Genomic DNA, 19481 nt, shown 5'->3' with positions numbered 1-19481 from the left:
CAAAAGACCGAACAAAGATAAAACATTACAAGTCTCAAGACCGCGAGTATCGAGTTTGTCTTCACATCACAAGTCGATATCGATCATCTAAACTACCATCACATAAAAGAGAGCTGTGGTCATCATGATGAGCATCATCGCGATCAAACTGGTCTTCATCCGGTTCCTCCAACGCTCCCTCCTCTCTCCCGCTAGATAGCGGGTGAGGGAGTCCTGGACTAGGGGGTGTTCGGATAGCCGAACTATCATCATCGGCCGGACTACAAGACTATGAAGATACAAGATTGAAGAATTCGTCCCATGTCCGGATGGGACTTTCCTTGGCGTGGAAGGCAAGCTTGGCGATACGGATATGTAGATCTCCTGCCATTTTAACCGACTCTGTGTAACCATAGCCCTCTCCGGTGTCTATATAAACCGGATGGTTTTAGTCCGTAGGACATAACAACGATAAAAACAATCATACCATAGGCTAGCTTCTAGGGTTTAGCCTCCTTGATCTCGTGGTAGATCTACTCTTGTAATACCCACATCATCAATATCAATCAAGTAGGACGTAGGGTTTTACCTCCATCAAGAGGGCCCGAACCTGGGTAAAACATCGTGTCCCTTGTCTCCTGTTACCATCCGCCTAGACGCACAGTTCGGGACCCCCTACCCGAGATCCGCCGGTTTTGATACCGACATTGGTGCTTTCATTGAGAGTTCCTCTGTGTCGTCACCGATAGGCTCGATGGCTCCTTCGATCATCAACAACGACGCGGTCCAGGGTGAGACTTTTCTCCCCGGACAGATCTTCGTATTCGGCGGCTTTGCACTGCGGGCCAATTCGTTTGGCCATCTGGAGCAGATCGAAAGCTACGCCCCTGGCCGTCAGGTCAGATTTGGAAGTCTTAACTTCACGGCTGACATCCGCGGAGACTTGATCTTCAATGGATTCGAGCCACAGCCGAGCGCGCCGCACTGTCACGATGGGCATGATTTAGCTCTGCTGCCGGACAGTGCCCTGGAGGCCGCACACGAGTCCGCTCCGACCCTCGATTCGGAGCCGGCTGTGCAGATCGAGGACGGGTGGTTAGACACCGCCTCGGGGGCTGCAACCTCTACGGCGATAGAGCCGAATACTGACTTTGTCCCTTCTGAAGCTCGTGACTCCAAGGTGCCGGACTCCTTGCCGGACTCCGAACCTCCCGCGCCCCCTCCAATCGAATCCGATTGGGCGCCGATTATGGAGTTCACCACTGCAGACAACTTTCAGCACTCACCTTTCGGCGACATCCTGAGTTCGCTAAAGTATCTCTGGTTATCAGGAGAGCCCTGGCCGGACTGCGGTCAGGACGGTTGGGATGCGGACGACGAAGAAATTCAAGACCCACCCACCACCCACTTAGTAGCCGCTGTCGACGATCTAACCGACATGCTAGACTTCGACTCCGAAGACATCGACGGTATGGACGACGATGCCGGAGACGACCAAGAACCAGCGCCTACCGGGCACTGGAAAGCCACCTCGTCATACGACATATACATGGTGGATATCCCAAAGGATGGGAACGGCGAAGGAACAGCGGAGGAAGACCCCTCCAAGAAACAGCCCAAGCGCCGGCGTCAGCGACGCCGCTCTAAATCCCGCCACAGCAAGAATGGCGATTCCGGCACCGGAGACAATAATACCCCAGACAGTGCCGAAGACAACCCCCTCCAGCAAGATTCAGCGCAGGAGGACGGAGATGCCAGCCCTCACGAGAGAGCGGCAGACGAAGAGGTAGAGGACGATAATTACATGCCTCCCTCCGGAGACGAGGCAAGCCTCGACGACGACGAATTTGTCGTGCCTGAGGATCCCGTCGAACAAGAGCGTTTTAAACGCAGGCTTATGGCCACGGCAAACAGCCTCAAGAAAAAGCAGCAACAGCTTAGAGCTGATCAGGATCTGCTAGCCGACAGATGGACTGAAGTCCTTGCGGCCGAAGAGCATGAGCTCGAACGCCCCTCCAAAAGCTACCCCAAACGCAAGTTGCTCCCCCGATTAGAGGAGGAGGCATATAAACCTGCATCACCAGAGCACAATACGGCTGACCGGCCACCTCGTGGCCGCGACAGAGAGGCCTCTAGGCCCTCCACCAGAACCGTACCCCGGCATCGCTCGAAAAGCACAAGGCCACAGGGGAATGCTCCGGACTTGCGAGATATATTGGAGGATAAGGCAAGACAATCAAGATCGATCTACGGATCGCGTGGGCGCCCCATGATACGTGACGACAACCGTCGCGCCGGACACAGTAAGTCCGGCCGGGCCGAGCACAATAGACAAAGCTCGTTGGAGCTTCGTCGCGATATAGCCCAATACAGAGGCGCCGCACACCCACTATGCTTCACAGATGAAGTAATGGATCATCAAATCCCCGAAGGGTTTAAACCCGTGAATATTGAATCCTATGATGGCACAACAGACCCCGCGGTTTGGATCGAAGACTATCTCCTTCATATCCACATGGCCCGCGGTGACGATCTTCACGCCATCAAATACCTCCCACTCAAGCTTAAAGGACCAGCTCGGCATTGGCTTAACAGCTTGCCAGCAGAATCAATTGGATGTTGGGAGGACCTGGAAGCCGCATTCCTTGATAACTTCCAGGGCACGTATGTGCGACCACCAGACGCTGACGACCTAAGCCACATAATTCAGCAGCCAGACGAATCGGCCAGACAATTCTGGACACGGTTCTTAACCAAGAAAAATCAAATCATCGACTGTCCGGATGCGGAGGCCCTCGCGGCCTTCAAACATAACATCCGCGACGAGTGGCTTGCCCGGCACCTGGGACAGGAAAAGCCGAAATCCATGGCAGCCCTCACATCACTCATGACCCGCTTCTGCGCGGGAGAGGACAGCTGGCTAGCCCGCAGCAACAACCTCAGCAAAAATTCTGGCAGTCCGGATACCAAGGACCGCAATGGCAGGTCGCGTCGCAACAAGAACAAACGCCGCATTAACGGCGACAATAATGAGGATACGGCAGTCAACGCCGGATTCAGAGGCTCCAAACCCGGTCAGCGGAAGAAGCCATTCAAAAGAACTACTATGGGTCCGTCCAATTTGGACCGAATACTCGATCCCTCATGCCAGATACACGGCACCCCCGAAAAGCCAGCCAAGCACACCAACAGGGACTGTTGGGTATTCAAGCAGGCAGGCAAGCTAATTGCCGAAAACAATGGCAAGGGGCTGCATAGCGATGACGAAGAAGAGACCCGACCGCCGAACAATAGAGGACAGAAGGGTTTTCCCCCACAAGTGCGGACGGTGAATATGATATACGCAACCCACATACCCAAGAGGGAGCGGAAGCATGCACTCAGGGACGTATACGTGATGGAGCCAGTCGCCCCGAAGTTCAACCCATGGTCCTCCTGCCCGATCACTTTTGATTGAAGGGACCACCCCACCAGCATCCGCCACGGCGGATTCGCCGCATTGGTTTTAGACCCAATCGTCGATGGATTTCACCTCACCAGAGTCCTGATGGACGGCGGCAGCAGCCTGAACCTGCTTTATCAGGACACAGTGCGCAAGATGGGCATAGATCCCTCAAGGATTAAACCCACAAAGACGACCTTCAAAGGCGTCATACCAGGTGTAGAGGCCAATTGTACGGGCTCAGTCACACTGGAAGTGGTCTTCGGATCCCCGGATAACTTCCGAAGTGAGGAGTTAATCTTCGACATAGTTCCGTTCCGCAGCGGCTATCATGCTCTGCTCGGACGAACCGCGTTTGCAAAGTTCAACGCGGTGCCGCACTATGCATACCTCAAGCTCAAGATGTCAGGCCCTCGAGGAGTCATCACGGTCAACGGAAACACCGAACGCTCCCTCCGAACGGAGGAACATACAGCGGCTCTCGCGGCAGAAGTACAATGCAGCCTCTTAAGGCAATTCTCGAGTCCGGCCGTTAAGCGACCGGACACGGCTAAACGCGCCCGGAGTAACCTACAACAAGACCACCTGGCACGTTCCGAGCACGCGTAGCAATGCGGCCCCAACCCCAGCCCTCGCAAGATCGCAAGACTGGTCCTTCGCGTACATCATTACGCTCTGGAGATACCATGGGCATAGGGGAAGGGGCACGACCACGACAGGCCCAGAATGCGGCTCAACCACATCAGGGGCTCCCAAGTGTGCCATTCTTTTTTTTTCTTTTTTTTCTTACCCACAGGACTTCGTTCACCAGAGGCCCTGTCCGGCATTAGAACGGCCGAACTCACGATGCAACAGCCAGGGAAGGAGAAAGGCTACGACGAATATCCAGGTGGTCTCCATTATGAGCACTAAATCTATTTTATACACCATTCCGCAGCCTACCCCTGGAGGGGGACACGTTTAATAGTCCCAGCCCTTGCTTATCGCACTATTTGTATCGTCCTGCATTCATGGCAGTATTTCTTGAATAAACAATGTAGCAACTTTTTGCTTTTAATTGCATTTCTTTCTTATACATATGTTCATTTATGACATGCCGCATCCGTACACTTTGGTACGGCTAAATACACCAGGGGCTTAAGTTCCCCACATTATGGTGTGATAAGTCCGAACACTTTCACAAGTGCGGCACCCCGAACTTATAGCATTATATGCATCGGCTCCGAATCATGTCTTGGGTCAATAGTTGGGTTTGCCCGGCTCCCATGTTTTGGTACCTTACGTTCCGTTCTATCGGCTAAGGTAGCACTGGGAGAACCACTGCGATTGCGCCCCGGTTGAGCTGGGCGAGCGCCTCAGTGGAGAAAGCTAAAACTGACCGACATGATGAGGCGAGAGCCGGTCGCTGTTCGAGAGGTTTTTTCGAGTCCCTAAAGACTTATGCCGCTTAGAGCGAGGAACCGGCTTTGTCCGGCCCAGGCGTGGATAGCGCCCCGAACTCGGCCTTCCGATCACTAGGGGCTTCGCCGAAATTTAAAATTATAGAATTCTATGGCTAAGTGAGAGTGTTCAAGCATTATAAGTCCGGTTGCCTAGTTCGTTGTGTTGAGCGCCTCCCTAGATGGACCCAAATATGGGAACAAGAGTGCTCAAATTTATCCCGAACACCCCAGCACTCGCGGCATGGGGGCTGAAGCCGACGACTTGCCATCTCTCAGATTTGATAAACAGCCGCACAGAAGGTAATATTTTAAATCAACAAGCGTTGCTTAGCGCATATGAACAAAGTTTTCAGCGCACAGGATAACAAAATGCGAGTCTACTCAAATATTACATTATTGGAGCACTCACCCGCAATAGTGCGGGCACCCTTCAGGACACTCTTGTAATACATCTCGGGCGTGCGATACTCCTTGCCCGGCGGTGGCGCGTCCGTCACAAGCTTCTCAGCATCCATCTTGCCCCAGTGCACCTTAGCACGGGCAAGGGCCCGACGGGCACCTTCAATACAGGCGGATCGCTTGATGACCTCAACCCATGGACAAGCATCCACCAGCCGCCGCACCAGGCCGAAGTAGCTCCCAGGCATGGCCTCATCGGGCCAAAGCCGAACTATGAGGCCCTTCATGGCCTGTTCGGCCACCTTGTGGAGCTCGACCAGCTGCTTCAGCTGGTCGCTAAGGGGCACCGGATGTCCGGCCTCAGCATACTGAGACCAGAAGACCTTCTCCGTCGAGCTCCCCTCCTCGGCCCTGTAGAAAGCGGCAGCATCGGACACGCTGCGGGGCAGATCTGCGAACGCTCCTGGAGAGCTCCGAATTCGGGTAAGTAACAGGTAATTCACATTCACATGCTTGCTTTGCATGAAAAATGCCTTACCCGCCGCTATTTTCTTCAACGCCTCGATCTCCTGAAGGGCCTTGTGGGCTTCGGCCTTAGCGGCTTTGGCATTCTCAAGAGCCGATGCAAGCTCGGACTCTCGAGTCTTCGAGTCGCGCTCCAAACCCTCATGCTTTTCCATGAGAGCCTGGAGCTCTTGCTGTACCTCCGCCACCCGCGCCTCATGCTTCTCTCGCCCAGCACGCTCCACGGCCGCATTACGTTCGGCCGCGGACACCGCCTCCTTCAAGGTCGCCACCTCGTTCGTGGCCCCTGAAGTACCCACGTTATCCTTGTCATTTATATTGCAACCAAATCCTTTTCTGTAAGGTACAACTTTAATAAGGTGTTACTCACCTTCCTTGTCCTCGAGCTGCTTCTTGGCACGGCCGAGCTCGTTCTCGGACCGCTCGAGGCTTTGCTTCAAAGCATTGACCTCCGCAGTCAGTGCGGCAGAGGTCAGCAGCGCAGCCTGCAATCCCATATTGACATATTTATTAAGACTCCTGCGTATATCTTTTTAGATCCTCAGTCCGGCTTTTCTTTCCGAACACCGAACCGAGCATCAGGGGCTACTGTCTATGCGGTACTATTTTACATATATTAATATTCTTACCTCAAAGCCTGATAGAAGGCTGCTGCAGGCTTCGGTCAGCCCGCTTTTGGCGAGCTGGACCTTCTGAATCACCGCACTCATGACAGTGCAGTGGTCCTCCTTGATGGAAGCACCATTGAGCGCCTCCAGCAAGTTATCCGGCGCCTCCGGTTGGACGGAGGCCGCCGGCGCCACGGTCTTGCCCTTCTTACGAAGGGGCCGCCCGCCGGACTCCGGAACCACTGCAGGTTCCGGTGCAGAGTCCGGCACGAAGTCCGGGAGGTCGCCCTGTGGCACCTCTGGGTCCTCCTCCTCCGGGTGAGTCCCTCTCTGGGATCCCACCTCGGTGTCGTCAGCGTCACGGGGAGAGGAGGCGGTTGGAAGTGAAGTACTATTCACATCCGACGAGCCCAAGGACCCGCTCGACGAAGCGGGAAGATCGTCCTTGGGCGGACTGCAGGGTTGTATGCGGCGTTAGAAAGACACCAAGTGGCAAAAAGAGAAATCATGAAGTCATTCGGGAGTCCGGATACTTACGATCTCGCCAGGGGCTTGGCCCTTGGAGGCCAATCCTCGTCGTCGTCACCGGCGTTGGCGGAACAGTCCGAGGGAAGAGTCCTTCCCTTCTTGGACCCTTCGGCCTCCCTCGCTGGGGAGGCCTTCCTTTTCTTCCCTTCCCCCGCTGGGGGAGAGGCCTTTTTCTTCTCCTCCTCATCCTCGGGGGAGGAGTCCGCCTCGGAGTCATCGGACACCTGAAAACGGGAACTCTTTCGAGTGCCCGTGGCCTCCTTCTTGGCCTTCTTCCCCGGCACCACATGGGGTGCCGAAACCAGCAGCCCCACTAAACGGGCATCCACTGGGTCTTCTGGCAAGGGGGGCGGACAGTTAGTCTGCTCGGCCTTCTTCAGCCAGTCCTGTCAAAGGAGAAGGAGTTTAGGTCCCGCATAGAGTCAAACTATGAAAAACAAGTGTCCCGTAAAGGGTAGAATCACTTACCTCGCTAGCCTGGCGCTGCGAGCGGAATCCGCGGTCTTCGGTAGCGGATGCGGGAGCCTCGGCACCCTTGAACAGCACCTTCCAGGCATCTTCGTACCTTGTGTCGAAGAGCCCGCTCAAGGTTTGGTGTTGGGCTGGATCGAACTGCCACAACTTGAAGGCCCGTTGTTGGCACGGGAGAATCCGGCGGATGAGCATGACCTGGACTACGTTGACAAGCTTCAGTTTCTTGTTCACCAGCTTTTGGATGCAGGCTTGGAGTCCGGTCAGCTCCTCTGAATCGCCCCAAGTCAGGCCGCTCTCTTTCCAAGAGGTGAGCTATGTGGGGATGCTAGATCTGAATTCGGGGGCCGCTGCCCATTTAGGGTCACGCGGCTTGGTGATGTAGAACCACCCCGATTGCCACCCCTTGATGGTTTCCATGAAGGCGCCCTCGAGCCAAGTAACGTTGGGTATCTTACCCACCATGGCGCCTCCGCATTCCACTTGGCTGCCCTTTACAACCTTCGGCTTGACATTGAAGGTCTTGAGCCACAAGCCGAAGTGGGGCTGGATGCAGAGGAAGGCCTCGCACACGACGATAAACGCCGAGATGTTCAGGATAAAATTTGGGGCCAGATCATGGAAATCCAGGCCGTAGTAGAACATGAGCCCCCGGACAAAGGGGTGAAGTGGGAAGCCCAGTCCGCGGAGGAAATGGGTAACGAATACTACCCTCTCATAGGGCCTGGGGGTGGGGATGGGCTGCCCCTCGTCGGGGAGCCGGTGCACGATGTCACTGGACAGATATCCGGCGCCGCGCAACTTCTTGATGTGCCCCTCCGTAACGGAGGAGGCCATCCACTTGCCTCTCGCTCCGAACATAGTTGGAGGAGGTTGAGGTGAGATGTGCGAACTTGGGCACTGGAGCTCAAGTGCGCGGAGATGGATAAGCAAAGGAGGAAGAAGGCGTAGGTAAAAAGGTGGATCCTTATCCCCTTATATATGGGCGGATGAAACTATGCATCCCCACCGGCCTGGTAAAACTCGCTTTTCTCCCAAGCGCCGCAATCAATGGCGCGGTTGGGTTACCCACGTCCGTATTGATGAGAATCCCGGAATAAGGGGAACACGATCTCTGCTTCGACAAGACGTGCCAAGGAAACCGCTTCGCTAAACGCGCTGAGGTGGTATGATAAAAACGATTCAAGTAAAGGCTTGGTTGTGGTGTGATGTCACGCCACGAAATACGTCAGCAGATTGAACTTGTGTTAATATTATTCTCTCTACGGTGGAATGTGGAATTTATTTTGCAGAGCCGAACACTATCCTAGTGTTCACAATCTTCTACAAATTATTCGGAGGAGGAACCCGCCTTGCAATGCCGAAGACAATATGCGCGCCGGACTCATCGTCATTGAAGCCTGGTTCAGGGGCTACTGAGGGAGTCCTGGACTAGGGGGTGTCCGGATAGCCGAACTATCATCATCGGCCGGACTCCAAGACTATGAAGATACAAGATTGAAGACTTCGTCCCGTGTCCGGATGGGACTTTCCTTGGCGTGGAAGGCAAGCTTGGTGATACGGATATGTAGATCTCCTACCATTGTAACCGACTCTGTGTAACCCTAGCCCTCTCCGGTGTCTATATAAACCGGATGGTTTTAGTCCGTAGGACATAACAATGATAACAACAATCATACCATAGGCTAGCTTCTAGGGTTTAGCCTCCTTGATCTCGTGGTAGATCTACTCTTGTAATACCCACATCATCAATATCAATCAAGCAGGACGTAGGGTTTTACCTCCATCAAGAGGGCCTGAACCTGGGTAAAACATCGTGTCCCTTGTCTCCTGTTACCATCCGCCTAGACGCACAGTTCGGGACCCCCTACCCGAGATCCGCCGGTTTTGACACCGACAGCGGGCATATCTAGATTCGGCCTCCGCCCTAGTGGTGTACCCTTTGTAACTGTTACCGCTGAAACGGTGAACCTGTCTCCGACACTCCTCCCAGTCATCATAGACTCTGGGAACCTTACCCTTGTACACGACATACGACGGCATCTCTATGCACAAACAAACAACAGACAATACATAAGCAATATGTAAGTATGCAACAAAAGGATCTGAAGAGAAAAGCAACACATTAATAGCACGATTCATGGTCCTACTAATAAATAGCATCGATTACATCTAAGTTGAACGACTGTCCAAACCAAAGAGACATATGAATTCATTAAAGTTTAATTACAACATGAGCCAATCAATGTTTCAGAACTACACATCACTACTTTCGACTCGACTCATCGGACAGGAGCGTGGATGAAGCCGTCGTCTGTCGTGATGGTCATGAAATCGCGGTCGTTGTCACCCTGCATTTGTAGCGTTCCATCTATCTCATTGTTGGACGGTTGATATCTGAGGTAGAACTACCCCGAGGTATGAAGGACATCTTGATGGATGATGTCCGCAAACTCCGACTGGATGCGAAAGAATTCTTGTCTGAGGTCCGCGTCCTGGGTTGCCGACAACCTCGTGGCCCAATCTTTGAGACTATCTGGTAGCAGAAGGTGATGATGGTCCCTTACGATCGCCCGCATGTGATGGACGGCGTAGTAGGCATCCTTCTGACCACCAGGCGGCTGCTTGACGCAGCAGAAATTTGTGTTGTGTGAGAAGGTGTGCTTGCCGTACTTACGAACTGCCCTGGTGAAGGTGCCTCCAGATTTGGCGTAGCCGGGGAGAACATCATCAAGAACTTTCTTGACATTTGTGTAGTCTATCTTGGAGTTACGGTTCGGGTCGAAATACGTGGCCATGGAATATTTCGGGCTTAAGAGGATGAGTGTGCAATGTGTGTCACTACACAGAACACGGAATGTTAGAAAAAAAAAGAACGATCGAAATCTAAGAAATCATATGTTACGGGGCGGTTAAGGGATGACTTACTCGAGAAAGTAAGCCACAAGGAAGTTATCCTTATCTCGGTTTTCCAGAATGACGCCTTCGAGGTGTGAACTCGTAACTTGGCGGTCCGCAGCGCTGCTCAAGTGCTTGGCACGCATGTAGAAGGGGTCGACTATCACGATGTCCGGGGTCTTGTCTCTAATGATCCGCATCTCCATACTCAGCGAAAACAGCCGAACGAAGGTGTAGTGCAGCGGATGAAGGTTAAACATGGCAAAGATGTCATCAAACCGCAGGACGATCGTACCCCCGATGTCGCCATCCACAAAGCCCTTGCCCTCTGGCACCTTGGCCACGAAAACCGGGTATGCCACATCATTCTCTCTGAGACGCCTCTTCTCCAAAGAAAGAACACTGTCGTGCAGACTCCGCATAGCACCGGTTACAGCATTGAGCATATTTGGCGGTAGCATTGCACTACCCGCCACATGCACCCTCCTCGAGATATCCTTAGGTGAAGGTGGCCCGTCCTAAGCACGGATCAAACTCGGTGCCGGCTGGCTCGCACCGGCGCCCTTGTTAGTCTTTCGTTTCCGTCCCTTCTTCTTGATCTCCTGTAATGGGACCGAGTTCTGCTCACAGACCGCCTTCTTGAGCGTGTTGGGGCTGATAATATTTCGCACCTCAGCTATCTGAGGCTCGGTGAAGACAGGAGCTGGAGGCGTCTCCTAAGAACCGAACACCAAACGACGCCTGTTGCAATTGGATTTCTCCGCCGTACCAGCTAGATTGCGGTCGTCTTGGTTGGGTTCTTGAGAAAGAGGCCCGCAGAACTCGTTAGCATACCCATGTTCGGCAAAGTACTTATCAACCTTGGTAAATGTACCGTCATCATTGTCGTCGTCGTCGGAATCCTGTGCCATAGGGTTGTTCGGATCCTGTGCCATAGGGATGTCCGGCATAGTGATGTCCGGCAGGTCCGGTAGCATTGCGGCATTCTTGCCATGGCTTGGCGCCGGCACGACTGGCGGTCTTGTTTGTGGGGTGGTGTTCCCCGCCCCCAAACGAATCTGGCTCTTCGACCAAAGCAGGGGCCAGTTTATGCAGGCGCTGAGGGTCATCTCATCTTCTTCGTCGGCCCCAGCGGGTTGAATCGGAGGTAACAGCTCGTCGCAGCCTGGCAGCACCCGAAACACTTCAACCCTATACAATGTGGGTGGCATCGGATTATTGTGGAACATGGGGTTGCCCGGTTAAACGATTCTGCCCTTGGCGACATCGACCAACTCGGCGCCCACGAAGTGCAGAAGAGTGCAAGGAACGTCGGCGGCGCCCTGCGAAAACATGTACAGGGTGCCAGGGATGCCCAGTCAAAGGCAAGGAGACGAAGTCATTGGCCGAGAGGCTTAGTTACCGTGATGCCGTCGAGCTCGGCTAATGTCGAGGCACCGCCAATGGCGGGCGTGCAACTGACGGAGGGGGCGCTTGCTGGCGAGGTGCCGGCCGGCGTACACCCGGGTGCATTAAGCTCCAATGCATGTGCCGGCACCGGAGACACGAACACCGCCTCCGCCGGAGACACCAATGGCGCCGCCTGCGCGCTGTGCGAGTTGCTGGCCGTGAAGCTAGGAACCGGGGGAGACCCCTGTTGGCCGCCCGCAATCCACGTCGTCAGCCCATGAATCAACGTAGGCACCATGGCGTTGAGCTTCGTTCCCAGTTGTTGTTCCACTTGCTCTTGGACAAGCTCCGAAATCCGCGCCACTTGTGCCTTGAGTGCTTCAACCTCGCGCGGCTGGCTTTCTGAGTTGGTCTTTTTCTCCTTCCGCACACCAGCGGTATAGTATGACACCCATTTTGTGGACAAGCCTTTGCCGGACACACGACCAGGCTGACGTCGGCTTAGTGAGCTTATCCTTCTTTTTCATTACGTTCAACGCCCTATTTAAAGGGGTGTCGAAAGGGGAGCTCTGAGACGACCCCGCGCTATGGCTTTCAATGTCCTACGAAAGGAACGTGAACCATTTAGAAATATTGGGGATTAATTAGAGTGCAACCATATGGAGCTAATTACGCGGGGGTGTATTCCTTACCAGAACAAGCTCAAGCGCCCTGGTCTTCGGATCCGTGGTAAGCTCCTTTGTTATCGGGTCCTCCTTGTACCGGGCCCAGACAAAGTTCCTGGTCTACTTGTCACCGCTGTATTTCTCGAAGCGGGGCGGTAGGCCTTGCTCGGCACGCTCCGCGTCCTCCTTGTCCCATATAGGCTCCGCCACTCTGTAACCGCCGGGACCGAGTTTTTGTTCCCCTAAGTTCAACTCCCGCATTTCTTTCCCCCACTGACTTGATTCGGAGGTTGCGCTACTCTCGCACTTGATCTTGAACTCCTTGTACTCATCTTCGCTCATCAAAGGATATTTTGCCTTGATCTTCTCACAACTATCACCTTTATCAATCATTCTCTTCACTGCGCTTCTCCAAGTAGACAGGGTCGTGCTCATCTTTGTGAGGGCGGCACTATTCACTTTATTCCCTGAGAGGCGTGTGTTCTCAAATTCGGCGGGGAACTTGTATCGTTCGTGCAGCTTCATGAAGAGGAGGTTGCGCAAATTCCCATGGTCCTTATTCCTAAGGTTATCGGTGTTGATCGAGACGGTGCTCCGAAGAATGCACCCGAGCTGAAGCGCGTACCCCTTGACTATATGTTTGGGCTCCGCTGGATGCCCGTCGAAGTCCACTTGAGTGAATTCCTCCTTGAGGGTGCGGAGCGCATTCGGGCGCCGGTCCTTCCTTTGCTTCTTCGGTTGGCTGCCATCTGTGTGTGCGCCGCCATCATCAGTGGTGGCATCCTCGGTGGCACCATCAGTGGTGTCATCCCCGACGCCACTAGGGGTTGTGTAGTCAGGATCGGTGTCTACCGCGGCGTCCTCATAGCGGTGAGGTTGTTCCTCCATCTCCTGGGACAGCTCCCAGAATTGCTTGCCGCCCGAACCACCGGCCTCATCATTGTGGGCCATGTTTCGCTCTAAATAGGAAAACAGTTTGGTCAAAAAGTTGGTTATTGTCAAGGAACAAGATCATGGTCTCATCATTTAGGGTTTGTGGACACCGAGGCACCCTAAAAGCCTAAGCTTTCATCATTTAGGGTTTGTCAACGCCGAGGCACCCTAAAAGCCTAAGCGTACATCATTTAGGTTCTAATCGACACCGAGGCATCCGGGGCAGCCAAGTTAAGTTTTCATCATTTAGGGTTTATCGATGCCGAGGCACCCTAGGTTGGGCCTAATCACTTGGCTCTATTGCCACCTATGTTGGGTTTATCATCTAGGGTTTATCGATGCTAAGGAGAATTCTAAGTTGGGCCTAATCACTTGGCTCTATTGCCACCTATGGTTTAATGCAGCAAGCATAAAGGGGTAGTTGATCCTACTTAATTAAGTACTAAGATACCCCGGCCCATGCATTAGTCGCAAGTACCCCATATGTCATATTTTTAGCAAAGTCATGCTAAAATTCACGGAAAATTTCAGCATGACCTTTGCTAAAAATAGGACATATGGAGTACCCGAATTTGCTGGAATGGAAGTTAATCGACATTCCGGCAAACTCAAGGGCCTCTCGGGGTACCTGCAAAATCATTATCCCAAGTACAACATCATCACAAGTACAGCAGCAGCAGCAGTGAAGTCGCCAATGGGTCATTTCAGAAGATCACAAGTAGCATCATCACAAGTACAACATCATCACAAGTACAGCAGCAGCAGTGAATACAGGCATAACAGCAGCAGCAGCAGGTTTATTCTTCTTCTTCATAAACACTAATTGTCTAGTTGAGCAATACAGCGACAGTGTGAACAAATAAAAACACAAACTAGAAATTATATTGTCATGCTTTTAGTGGCAGTGACAGTGTTTTTAGGAAACACTGTCAAGTTTCAGCTAGTATGACAGGCAAATATTGCGACACTATTACCTGCAAAACAGTGTATTGCGACACTAGTATGCTTAGTTGAGTAATACAACTACAAATAAAAACACAAATAAATGAGATGCACATCTTAGGAAAGTAACAAGCAACCTCGCTTCGTAATGGCATTTTTGAACCTCCTAGGTTTCTCCCATTTTATTTTTCCCACCGTATATGTTTTGTGATTCATGCCATGGTACTTGCTGTCAAACCAAGTATTTTCTTTCTACATAATCTGGGAAGTTTCCTTCTTACTGTCTCACTATCTTACTGTCTCACTACAAAAAACTAGTATGCTTAGTTGAGACTAGTATGCTTAGTTGCATTATGACAGGCAAAAATTACAAATATTTGTGTTTTTAGTTGAGCAATACAACGACAATGTGATAGGCAAGTTTCAGCTGGCAAAGTGACATGATTCAGACAACAGAGCAGCTAAGCATAGCAAGTGGATAGTTTAGTCAGTATACTAGTACTCTTTAGAAAGCATGAGACATATATTACCTGGAGGAGACTTCGTCGGAGAGTTGCCTGTGAATTGAAAATACAACAAGATCAGCAAAGGACAGTAAGATATATACTGAAATTATCATAACAAAATGCCAGCTACTGCCATGGTCAAAGAATAGATTATGATAGCTGGACAAGTACAGGTCAAACTAGATAATTTTCAGAACCGGTTTAACCACGGCAGGATAAAACAATGCATCCAAGACTGGGCTTAGACTAATATCCTCATGGCATAATCTGACATCAAGCAAATATTATAAGAACAGTGAAAATGTATGTTCACTGCAAATGAATACGGACCAAGTGTTCTCATTAACTACTTAAAGAATTAGTTCCATATTGTTGCATGAGAATTGTAGAGAGAAAAGATACATGGTTCTACTTCTGGGATTGGTTACATCTCTTATTGTTCACATTCTTGTCAAAGGACTTTAACCATTAATTATCAGAAGAATTAATGCACATTTAAACACCCTGAATCCGGAAGAAGTAATACAACACTACATAGTACCTCTGTAGTTTCCATGCCAAACTTTGGGTGATATCAAACCATTAGAAAGCATGATCATGAGAACAACATCAGTTTGAAAGATATTGTAACCCCTCCTGGTAACAAATATTCATCTACTCATTTGTAGATACCTAGGAGTAACAAGACTGCACTTGCCAATAATGTTTTATTTATGCTTCCCAAGCACCAACTCCTAAACTGAACACAAAAAATTGTGTGCACATCTTGGTTGCACTGCAGCAAGCTCAGAGATTTGAACATTTGGAAAACTCTAGCTAGTTAATTCTCCAACCCCCTTTCCTTGTCCAAATTTCTCCAACCCCCAACCCTAGAACACATCAGAAGGAAATAAAGAGGGGGAAGAGGGGGAAGCGGCTCGGGTGCTCACTTGGGAGGTCGAGGGTGACTCGGGGCAGCCGGAGCTAGTCGAGGCGGCGCGAATTCGGCGTCGAGCGGTGGCGGTCCTCCTGGGCAGGCCTCGCGGTCGAGGGCGTCGAGCGGTGGTGGTCCTCCTGGGCGTCCGAGCTCGTCTGGGTCCTCGTAGTCAAAGAGGAAGACGGCGGCGGTCCTCCTGGGCAGGCCGCGCAGTGTTGGACGGCGAGCACGTCGAGGGCGCAGGCGGGGCCGCGGGGGGAGGGGGCGCTTGGGCGGGAGGACGTCGAGGGCACTCGGCTCGGGGACGGCGAGGGAGGCGGCGCTCGGCTCGGGGACGGCGAGGGAGTCGGCGCTCGGCTCGGGGACGGCGAAGGAGGCGAGGGGGGCGGCGAACACGGGGGGGCAGCGGGTGAGATCGATGAGGCAGGGGAGAGATTAGAGAGATTGGGGATTTAGTGTGGAGCTAAGCTTTCTAATGGCGCACCACCCCCTCGTGCGCCATAAGTACGACTATTCTAATGGTGCACCTCCCCTCGGTGCGCCATTAGAATTTTGTTTTAATCTAGCCCACTAGCCCTATCAACAACCTAACCCTATCTACAACAGAACCCGCCCACTAGCCCGACTGGTCAGCACGCACCAGGAGGTCCTGGGTTTGATTCCCAGGCTCCCCAATATTTTTTTATGCATTTTAAATGTTGTTTGATATTTATTTGTGTTTAAATATGTTCAAACTTGTTTAAATCATAATAGTAATATTTTTTTATAAAAACAGTAATAATTTTTTAAAAAATATGTTCAAATTTGTTACTTGAAAATATCATCGGCGGCGGCGGTGGAGCGGGGGAGGGTGCGGGGGGCCGGGTGCTCGTCGGCGGCGGTGGAGCGGGGGAGGGTTGCGGTGGGTCATCAGCGGTGGAGCTAGAGGGGGAGGGTGCGGGTGGGATCGAGATGGAGGGGGATCGAGATCGAGATGGAGGGGGAATCGAGATCGAGATGGAGGGGGATCGAGATCAAGTGTCCTCATGAATTCAAAAAGTGCCCATGAAATTTAAAAATATTCATGATATCAAAAATTGCCCATGAAATACAATCGAGAAATGAAGACTACGATTTAAATACAATCGATCTTAGCTAGCTATCTGTTCACAATCTTCTTGCCCTTCTTTTGCGCAAATGGAGTTCTTCTGTGGAACGGACATCCTTTAGGTAGGGTGGTCCTGCTTCTTCTTGTGGTGTGTGCTGCTACTTCATCGTCGTCGTCTTGTTCGATCTTCGGGTCGCCGTACTTGTCGAAGTCTTGCTCATTGGCTACTCCATCCATTCTGATGATCTTCCTTTTGCCTCTCCTCACGACAACACGACTGGGCTTTGATGGGTCGGTAATGAAGAAGCATTGGTCCACTTGGGAAGCCAGTACCCATGGCTCATTTTTCGCGGTGACGTTTGCGCCCACGGTCTTGGATTTGGCTTCGGGCATAACCATGGTGGTGAAATACCGGTCTTCTTTTAGGACGCTCTTGGCCCATATGACACGGAACATTGGGACCTTCTCTCCAGCGTAGCTCAGCTCCCAGATCTCCTCGATCCTTCCGTAGTATATGTCCTTGTCGTTGCCAGTGTAGGATTCCATCGTTACCCCGGAGTTCTGATAACCATCTCTCTTCATGTCCTTGTTCTCGGTGTAGAATGTGTAGCCGTTGATATCGTACGCCTCATAGGTCATCAAGTTGTGCTCGGCACCCTGTGACAAGGCGAATATGAGTTGTTCTTCCGTGGAAGAATCCTCATGTAAAGGGTACGACAGAAGCTTCTGCTTGAACCAACGCATGAAACATGAGTTGTGCTCTTTGATTATATCTCCGTCCGTCCTCTGTTGGCCTCGGTCATTGTACGTCTTCTCAATAAAGGTTTTGTGCTCTACCACCCAAGGATCGACCACGTCTATGTGTTGTAGCGCGACTAGGTTTGCTCTTTCAAAGTCGGCGAGTCAACCCTCAAAGTCGACATGCATTTTGCGGCGACCCTCACGGTGACCCCATCCAGCGAGCCTGCCGAGGTGCCTGTTGACGGGCAGACCAACGGGGTTCTCAATGCCTAGATAATTCATGCAGTAGGAGATGCACTCTTCGGTCAGAAAGCCCCTGGCTATACTTCCCTCTGGACGTGACATGTTGCGAACGTATCCTTTGATGGCACCATTCATCCTTTCGAACGGCATCATGCTGTGCAGGAACGTCGGCCCGAGTTGGATGATATCCTCCACGATATGGACCAGCAGATGCACCATAACATCGAAGAATGCGGGCGGGAAGTACATCTCAAGCACGCATAGTATCACCACGATCTCTTCCTGTAGCCATCTGAGTTGCCTCACGCCAATCGACTTCTGAGAGATGACGTCGAAAAAGTTGCATAGGCCAAATAGCGTTTCACGGACGTGCGCATCCATGATCCCACGGATTGCAACTGGAATTATCTACGTCATCAGCACGTGACAGTCGTGAGACTTCATCCCGCTGAACTTCTGCTTTGTTGGGTCTAGGTATCTGCTTATCTTCCCCGCGTAACCGTAAGGAAGTTTTACTCCTAGGAGGCAGGTGAAAAACTGCTCGATCTCCTCCTGACTTAGAGTGAAGCATGCGGGAGGGTAGTCATTTCCAGTCTTCTTGGCCTTTTTGCCTTTGCGACGACTTTCTGTGTCCTGCTTCGCCTCATCATCATCATCATCATCATCATCATTAGCGTGAAGCTCCTGCCTGATGCCCATTGATTTCATGTCTGCCCTTGCTTTCGGCCCATCTTTGGTCCTCTCTGGCATCTTGAGCAGGGTACCAAGCAGACTCTCGCACACGTTCTTCATGATATGCATGACATCAAGGCTGTGAGGCACACGGTGGATCTTCCAGTACGGCAAGTCCCAGAAAACAGACCTCGTTTTCCATACCTTCAGCAGCAGATCTGGCGCCTTTCGCTTCTTTCCCGGCTCTGGCGCCTTTTGCTTCTTTCCCGGCAGTGGGCAGTCTTTCCAATTTTTCAACAGCTCGTCTATTTCCTCGCCGCTCCTCGTACACGGGCGTTTTCGGGGTTCGGTTTCACCATCGAACAGATCCTTGCATTTCCTCCATGGGCCATCATCACGAAGCCACCTTCGATGTCCCATGAACACGGTTTTCGAAGACCGGGGATCTCTATCTAGCTGGCGAAACGTTGTGTCATCCATGCACCTTACGCATCCAGAAAATCCGTGGACTACCTGCCCCGCGAGATATCCGTAACCGAGATAGTCGTGCACCGTCGTGAGCAGTGCGGCTCTCATAGGGAAATATTCTTTCTCTGGAGCATCCCACGTATTGGCTGGCGTTTTCCATAGCGTGTCTAGCTCGTCCTTCAGCAGCCCCAGATGCAGATTGATGTCGTTCCCTGGTTGTTTCGGCCCTTCAATTAGCATACTCATGTGAATGTACTTCCTCTTCATGCACAACTAGGGGGGAAGGTTGTACATCCACACAAACACAGGCCAGGTGCTATGTGTGCTTCTCTGGCTGCCAAACGGATTGACTCCATCGGTGCTCGCGCCCAGCACGATGTTCCTTGGATCCTTCCCAAATTCTGGGTATTCGAAGTTCAACGCTTGCCAGTGGCTCGCATCCTTAGGGTGACTCAGCATCTTGTCTTTTTTATTTATCTCCGGATCATTTCCGTCATCTTCCCGCTTCTTCTCCTCCCTATCCGCGTGCCAACGCAGGAGCTTTGCTACCTTAGGGTCCGCGAAATACCGCTGCAGACGAGGAGTGATCGGAAAGTACCACACTTATTTTCGAGGAGCTTTCTTCCT

The sequence above is a fragment of the Triticum aestivum genome, chromosome 5B (genome assembly GCF_018294505.1).
Source record: "Triticum aestivum cultivar Chinese Spring chromosome 5B, IWGSC CS RefSeq v2.1, whole genome shotgun sequence".
Lineage (NCBI taxonomy): Eukaryota > Viridiplantae > Streptophyta > Magnoliopsida > Poales > Poaceae > Triticum > Triticum aestivum.
Note: the sequence above shows the minus strand (reverse complement) of the source record.